This window comes from Mauremys mutica, chromosome 1 (genome assembly GCF_020497125.1).
Source record: "Mauremys mutica isolate MM-2020 ecotype Southern chromosome 1, ASM2049712v1, whole genome shotgun sequence".
NCBI lineage: Eukaryota > Metazoa > Chordata > Testudines > Geoemydidae > Mauremys > Mauremys mutica.
The window spans coordinates 319,815,917-319,824,412 of record NC_059072.1 but is presented as its reverse complement, the minus strand read 5'-3'; the positions used below and the strand labels follow the sequence as shown (position 1 = coordinate 319,824,412).

General features: G+C 44.9%; 1 long non-coding RNA gene across 1 annotated transcript; it reads right to left on the bottom strand.

The window, feature by feature from the left end:
- Positions 1-3,350: 3,350 nt before the first annotated feature.
- LOC123362209 lies at positions 3,351-8,243 on the bottom strand. The gene is made up of 3 exons (XR_006576369.1): positions 8,075-8,243; positions 7,584-7,701; positions 3,351-4,235 (listed from the first exon to the last, which is right to left on the bottom strand). It is a non-coding gene; the product is annotated as an uncharacterized LOC123362209 (long non-coding RNA).
- Positions 8,244-8,496: the final 253 nt, after the last annotated feature.

Below are 8,496 nucleotides of genomic sequence, written 5' to 3'. Positions count from 1 at the left end.
CGGCCTCACCTCACCCGCTGCCCGCTCCTCTCCGTCTCTTCCCCACGGCCTCACCTCACCCGCTGCCCGCTCCTCTCCGTCTCTTCCCCACGGCCTCACCTCACCCGCTGTCCGCTCCTCTCCGTCTCTTCCCCACGGCCTCACCTCACCCGCTGCCCGCTCCTCTCCGTCTCTTCCCCACGGCCTCACCTCACCCGCTGCCCGCTCCTCTCCGTCTCTTCCCCACGGCCTCACCTCACCCGCTGCCCGCTCCTCTCCGTCTCTTCCCCACGGCCTCACCTCACTCGCTGCCCGCTCCTCTCCGTCTCTTCCCCACGGCCTCACCTCACCTGCTGCCCACTTCTCTCCATCTCTTCCCCAAGGTTCCCCCGCCTGCTACTCACTCCTCTCTGCCCCCTCTCCCCATCACTCACCTAAGGCAGAAAAAAGTGATGGGCCCATAGCCCTCTGGTCCCCCCTGTTCCAGGAAGGAAGCAGAGAGGAGTGAGCAGCGGGCGGGGGCAGAGGGGTTGGGGGAAGAGGCAGAGAGGAGCAAGCAGTGGCCAGGGAGAGGGGGCTTGGGCAGAGTAAGGGTGGAGAGTCGGGGGGGGGGCTCAGGGAAGGAAGCCAAATGGGGGTAGGACCCTGGTCCAGGTGTTGGTGGCTCTTCTGACTTCTAAGGAGCTTTTTGTGCTCCCGCCCAGCCTCCTCAAATGCAAGTGTCACGTGCTGCCTATGCTGCTGAGGATATGGGTACGGCCCAGCATGAGATTTACACCATCTCCCCCAGATTTTCAAGGACCAGTCAGAGCCCACTGGACACTGCTGGGACTGTGACACTTTCCAAGGCTCAGGCCCCTCTCTCAGAGCGAACCCATTCCAGGACGCCCCGCCCTTCATAAAGAAAAGAGAACTTTCCCCGGGGCTCCCACCGGCTTCTCCGGGATCAGTTGTATTACTGCACTAGATGCCTTGCAGTACCCATCTCTGCCACTCCGGATTTCGGGCTATGTGGAGCTGCACTGCCCCATGGGGAGATTGTCCTGATGAGATCCAACCGTCAGGCCTGCATGTTCACATGGGGACGCATGTTGCACCAGGCTGCCACAGATGGGCTCTCCTGCACACCAGCCTCACTTGGTGATCTTCCTTCCACCTTGTTAGTATCTTGCTCTCTACAGGGAGCTGAAGCAAGTAGTTGCTGCACTGTCTAGAAGATATGGTCTCCTATTGTGGGAGCATCTTGCACAAGGTGGGGAAGCTTCTTCTGCATCCCTACTTGCTTGCAATCTGGCCCAAATAAAGCAGTGTACCCTGCTCAAGCAGCATGGGCCTTCACCCCAGGAGCCAGGCTGCTACACTGCAGGGGCTGCATGTGGCTGAAAAGCTGCAGTTTGCCATCCCTGTTTGACCTAACTTCTTCTAACGAGGAAGCTTTCCATGCTGCTAGGAAGCATATTCTGCCACACCACAGATTTTTTTAATTAATCTCTTCTTCATCACAACTAATCTCCATCCAAATCCCACTTTAGATTTTAAGCAATCACAAAACATAGGGGTGTAATTCTCTAACAGAAAAGCATTTATGCTGTACAAGGTCCCTTTATGGGATCTTGGGAAACAGTCTGATGTAAAATAATATTTCTAATTATCAATGATAGTAACTTCTTGCTATTTCCTTTGACTGTTAGCTCCATCTTGTGGCTTCTAAATCACACTAGGTTTTAAAAAAACATCAAGAGCTAAGGTAAACTAGATTGATGTAAAATGTTACTTTTCTATGTTTAAGTCACCTAACACTCAGGAGAAAGACATCTTTTCTTCAGAATGTAATGATATTCATAGCACTAATATTGCCTCCCTTATGGGAAAACAGTATACTTAGAAGGAATGCACAAATACAGAGCAACCTTGATTATCCGAACATCACTACACCCAAACCTAACATTAGGTCACGGCCCCTGTTTATCCAAATCCCCAGTTACCTTTGGTTGTGGTGTCCCCCAAAGGCTTTCAGATAATTGGTGTTCTACTGTAATATAACAGTCATTTATATACTGCATTTAATTCCAAAGAGCTTTAAAAGCAATGTACATACAGTGCTACTAAATTACAGCCACTTCTGAGATGGAGAGGGTCCATTGCACATGACTGAACAACTGGGAGAGGGAAAGTTTTGGTAGAGAAGATCTGGGTTAACTCCTGTTCTTCTAAAAAGCCCTATAGGATCTTTAACGTCCATGCAAGGCATACTGCAACTCGTTGCTTAAGGTCTTACCCACAAGACCCTCACAGTAAACTGGATGGGATTTAAAAAAATCTAAGGCCTGGTCTACACTGGGGGGGGGGGGGTCGATGTAAGACACGCAACTTCAGCTATGGGAATAGCATAGCTGAAGTCAACGTATCTTATTTCAACTTACCTCCTGTCCTTATGGTGCAGCATTGACGGCCTTGGCTCCCCTGTCGACTCCGCTTCCGCCTCTCGCCCTGGTGGAGTTCTGGAGTCGACAGGAGCATGTTCGGGGATCGATTTATCACATCTAGACGAGACGAGATATATTGATCCCTGATAGATTGATCGCTACCCGCCGATCCAGTGGGTAGTGTGGATGTACCCAAAGTATTCAAAACCAGATGGTAAAGTCACTCAACTATCCCCTCTTGGAGGATATACAGTTTGCCCAAATGATGATACTACCACATGCTTTCTCTAGTTATATCCCTGCAAGGAACTTGCTTTATATTTTGCAATCCTAAGCAATCTAACAGCTCAGTAGAATAGAACGAATATTTGATTTTTCAGTTCATGGGCCAAACTGAAAACCCTGAAAAAAGTTGCAGGTGGGTTTGAACCCAAACTGAACTTTTTCAGCTTTTCATTCAATTTTGGGTCATTTTCTGGTATTTTCCACCCTTTTAAAAAAATAGCTACATGTCAAAACATAATGCAGTTTCAAAACGAAAAGTCCAGCCATTTTGTTTTGGCATGACTGAAAGGAACTGTTTCAACTTTTAAAAAAAACCCAACAATTTCCATTTTTCCAGTCAAAACTATTAGCCAAATCTGACCCAAATTCACATTGTTTCAGTGCCTAGAAAAACACATTTTTGGTGTAAAAATTTTGCTTAGCTCTACAGTTCAGATGGAAGAAACCCAACACACTGTGTGTGTATTACATTTGAAATATACCATGCCCAATACATGTTAAGTTTACAGTACTAATAGTTTACTGTTAAGGACAAGCAATTAGGCAGATTTGTATTGGGAGGGCCTATTATTCACCAGGGAATATTCAACGGTAGAAACATTTATAATGGAAATAGTAAGGGCAAAATAAACTGATGGGGAGGGAAGTGATGGAAACTGCAACACAGATGTTCAGCTCCTCGGCTTATGCAAACTGGTATAGCTCCACTGAAGACTTCAATGCTGCTATTCCGATTGACACCGTATATCACCAACCCTAAGTGTTCCCAAACAAGTCAGAGCCCACCAAAATCATGAGATTGGCTTAAAATTCAGCAGATTAAATGTTTTCTTTTTATTTGTCTTCTGGTCTTGAGCCTTTAGGGTTCACATTTTCAAGCTTTTTTTCTGCAGCCATGAGGGCTAGAAATGTAGGCTGCGCTGGCTGCAAGTTGACCTAACATAGGTTGACTTAAGTCTGTAGAGTAGACATGCCCTTACTTTAAAAAAAAAAAGAAGGCTGAAGTTCTCATGTACCAACATGATTCCAGGAGCTGGGGCTTTAAGTAAAATACCTAATATTGTGGCATTTCCAGCAGGTCTCTGCTCGGGTATCTGCATCCACATGTTCATGCAAAATGTTCCCCACTACAGGTTGCATAGGAAATTATGCAATATTTCCTGTGACAGTTCCACTTACCGCAGTGTTCTCTCCCTACATCTTCATGATCTTCAAATTAATATATAAAAACTAGTTCTAGATCTTTCCTTGGAAAGAAGGGCAATAGTCCCACTCTGCATGTCTCTAATAGTCCACATCCCTATCCATCTCTGTGGCAGTGTAAATGTTACCCATTTCAAAGAGCAATTAAAAAAAATGAAGAGAGTGAGTTTATTGAAGACTTATCCAAGCCGTATTCTGCAAAGCTTGATTATAGGAATACAGTAGTCCATCACAACAGCAAAAGCACAGAAAAACTGCAACTAAGATCCACAGGTGTATGCTGACAAAAGTTTTCAGTTCTCATTTCATTTGTCGGATTGCTTTGGCTTGGATGTGAATGTTCTGGTAAAGCAAACAGAGACAGAGTCTGATATTAGTTTCAGCAACATAAATCTGGCATTCCAAACTCCATTCAGCTCAAAGAAGCAACTCTACATCAGTGTATCTTGACTCAGCACCTTGGCCACAATCAAAGGCTAGAAAAGAATCTTGACAGAGTTAATGAATACAGACATTTACATTTACTAGTTTAATGACAATTACCTAAGAATAATTAAACGAGAAGTAAACTCTGTTAATGTTTTGTTGGCACAGTTTTATTTGGGAGCCATAGAAACATAAAAGGAAATAGAAGATAACTGTTGCAGGGGTTGACTCTGCAGACAAACACTGTATTTTTGAAGCCATTAGTTTGGGGTGATTTTACAAGGTGTTTTACATTTTTTTACTACTTTTAAGGAAATTAAATTGCTGTGCTTTTCTCTATAGAATTTCATGAAAGGCATATAAACCCCCAGTTCTTGCAGTGGTTTGAAGTCTCCATTTATTTTTTCCTGTAGAACTTCTGAATAGTTTTGCATACAAATAATAAAATTGACCAGCAGATGTCACTTCTGCGTCAGATACAAAATGTCCAAAACGTTCAAAAAAAGGTTAAAAATTTTGACTACATTTGAATGAACATTTAAAAATGTGATGAAAATGGAAAAATGGAGAATTTAAACAAGGAAGTGTTATTTACTCCTTCTCATAACACAAGAACTAGGGATCACCAAATGAAATTAATAGGCAGCAGGTTTAAAACAAACAAAAGGAAGTATTTCTTCACACAACGCAAAGTCAACCTGTGGAACTTCTTGCCAGAGGATGTTGTGAAGGCCAAGACTATAACCGATTAAAAAAAAGAATTAGATAAGTTCATGGAGCATAGGTCCATCAATAGCTATTAGCCAGGATGCACAGGGATGGTGTCCCTACCCTCTGCTTGCCAGAAGCTGGGAATGGGCAACAGGGAATGGATCACTTGATTCCCTGTTCTGTTCATTCCCTCTGGGGCACCTGTCATTGGCCACTGTTGGCAGACAGGATACTGGGCTAGATGGACCTTTGGTCTGACCCAGTATGGCTGTTCTTATGTTCTTATGATTAGCAGTAAGGTTTTATTTTTAAAAAAGGGAACAAGTTAACCGGGAAGCACTGAAATGCCCCACTAAGGAACAGATATTTATTGTCAGTGGGAAATGCAGGATGATTCCCCTGAGAGGTTACAAGTTCATTTTAGCTCTTCCTGAAACCCATTCTCTTTGTGGCCTTGGAGAAGTCACTTAACCTCTCGTTACTCCAGGCTGTAAGGGCCTGTTCCTGTTCCCATTTAAGTCAGTGGGATTTCTGACCTCAGTGGGAGCAGAACTAGGCCCTGAAATGGTGATAATGACACAGATGTTATGAAGAAGAGTTAGTGTTTTAAAGCATTATGAATCTCTAACATAGCTACAGATGACTAAGCAATTTAAATATTTATTTATAGAGCTTCAACAACAGGATCACTTGAGAGCTTTGGGAAAGAGGTTCTCTATTCACTCCTCAATAGGCACAGGCAACACAGCAGCCCTGCAACCTACCCCCACCATCCTACTCACTGCGCCTGAGCAGTCGTTTGGAGGGCCCAGCTCTCTGCCTCTGCGTGGGAGGATAGTTAATTCAGTCTCCATCCCTGTTCTGTTTTTAGCCTCTTTAACACTGTGGTCAACCAGGGTCCCAGTTGTGGAGGGGTTTATTAGTGAGGGGGACCACGTACCTAATAGGAAGAGGACATCAACTCCTCTGACGTAGGCTGCCGAGCAGCCATCAATTGACCATGATTCCTGTTCTCTACCAATGTGTGAAGATTTGAGCTTCATATCCCAATGTCAACCCTCCAAAATTATGTATCTCGCATTAATGAAGCTTTCTGCTATTTTTTCCTTTAAAAATCAATTGAAAGCCGCTCAACGTTGTCCGGCTTAATTATTAATGAGCACAGAGCTGGCTAATAGTATTTGCACAGCCTTTCTGTAAACCGTTTAAAAAAAAAAGAGTCCCTGAGAGTCTCGTATTGATTTGAAATATCAACACACCTCTTGGCCCTTGTGTCTTACTACAACAAGTTTGGAGATAGCCAAGATTACGCCCAGCTCAATTTATCATGAGGTAATTCTGGTTTCATCCATGCTCTTGATGCAGTTGAGGTACGGCAGAATGCCAGTTCCTTTGGCTAAACCTTTCCCATTGAGGGGTAAAATTATACTCGCCCCTGCGGAGACCCTTGTGGGAGGGATTTAGAGGGATCAGGAAACTCCACAAGGTTCATCTCCTGGAATTTCCTTCCATCTGCCCCCTTATGTAAGAGGGCTTGGAGCTGAGTATGGAAAAGACAGGGAAGGACCTCTCCTCTCACAGAGAGCTATCTGCTCTGCATCCCCCCTCCATCCTGTCAGCACAATTCCTGCAGGAGCTGCTGCTGACATTGGCCAAGCACTCTGGACTTAGGAAATTCCTTCTTATAGCCTGATCCACTGCCCATTGAAGTCAATAGGCATTTTTCCATGGACTTCAATCTGCTTTGGGTCAGGCCCTTTGAGAGGGTCCCCATGTGGAACATCAGTGAACACACTTAAGGAGCATTAACAGGGCTGGACAGCCATATGTCAAGGGAGGGAGATGTGCTGTGGAAACCCTCCCTTGAAAACCTGCAGAGCAACTAGCCCGATGGTGCAACTGTGAAGGGGCTTCTGTTGGGACCCAGCAAGAGAAAAGATGTGGCAGAGATGGGACTCCTGCCTCTTCTATCCACTCCCATGCCAGAGCCACCAGAGCTGAGTCCCCTCCATTTGCAGAGCAGACGGGATGATTTGACCCTAGATTTCCAATGCCTGGGAATTAAACACCTGTATCTGTGTTGGGGGCCAGAAGGTCTGGTCTGAGAGCTGAGCTCATTCAGGTTCATTATTTGTGAAAAATTGGCAGCCCAGGTGACAAACTAGCTGGGCTGAAGCTTCAGCCTAAACTTTAGAAACAACTGTTCTTCACAGTTCTGTAAGCCGATTCAGCCTCTACCTGACCACAAGGGGAGATAGAGGCTGAGCACATGAACTGCTTTCAGATGGACATTTTTGACATTCCTTAGACATCTGTCCCTGTTCTGAGGAGGGCTACTCTGCTCCCGCCCTCCCTCACTTCCCTGGGCCATAGGGGTTATAAAAGCTGAAGTTATTACTGTTCAGCATGAGTGGCCTCAGCTTCTCATCTGAGAAAGAAAGAGTGAGCTAGTTAAATACATGTGGAAGTTTTGCACTCTGCCGAGGTGGACAGCACCATCCGCTGTTCCTCCTTGACAAACAGGAGGCTTCAGGTAAAATGATGCTCACTTACTTTTGAAGTAAGACCACACTGCAGCTTTAGTTTAACACTGTAAGACACAACCTCCTTCTACTTTGTAAAAACAGGAGCCTTTTGACCTGGCCCTTTTGGTTTTAGATGTTTACTTTGCCTGGGGAAACAATATGAAACAATTAAAGAAACAAGCAAACAACAAGAGGTGTAATTGTCCCTGGTTTACATCAATCACAAAATGCCATCAATGTTTCTAACAATTCACATGGTAAGACTATCAAGGAATAAGATTTTCGGGGCAATTTCAACTGTACTGATGCCTGGTAAGTAAATTGATGACAACACACAATCTCTAACCTCCAGGAGCTTTAATGCCATGTGCTGGAGCGGGGGGTGGGGGGGGTGGGGTAGAGAAAGGGAGCAACCATCATTACGTCTTAATAACATTATTGGATGTATTGTTATTTTGATGTTGTATTTAAAAAATAAAGACAAAGTAAAAACAATCAGAGCATTCATTATTCTCAGACCTGTACAGCAGATCCAGTCTTTGTTTCCAAATTATACACCCCAGGTTGAGCTGAGTTCCCTTTGGTTATTTCTACCAAGTAGAATAGATAATAGACAATACTCAAATGAACCTGATCCTACAGATGACATTAAAATCCCATCATTGTGGAGTAATGACACGTCCCTCCACCTGGCTGCTGAGTTCCTTTACTCTGCCAGAAGCAAGAGAGAGGAGGATACAGGGTTGGACCTCATCAACCCTCCTTACTGCTGTGGCCCTGGGAGGACTCAGACCCCTGCAGAACGGTGACCACTCTCCCAAAAGCTGTGAGGAGGGGGGAAGAGAGGAGCACACCTTCTTCCAGCAATCATGACAATTTTTCTCTGATCATTCTATTTAGTGGGGTGTAGCTTGCTGTGAGGGGCAAGGGCACGAGTCTGG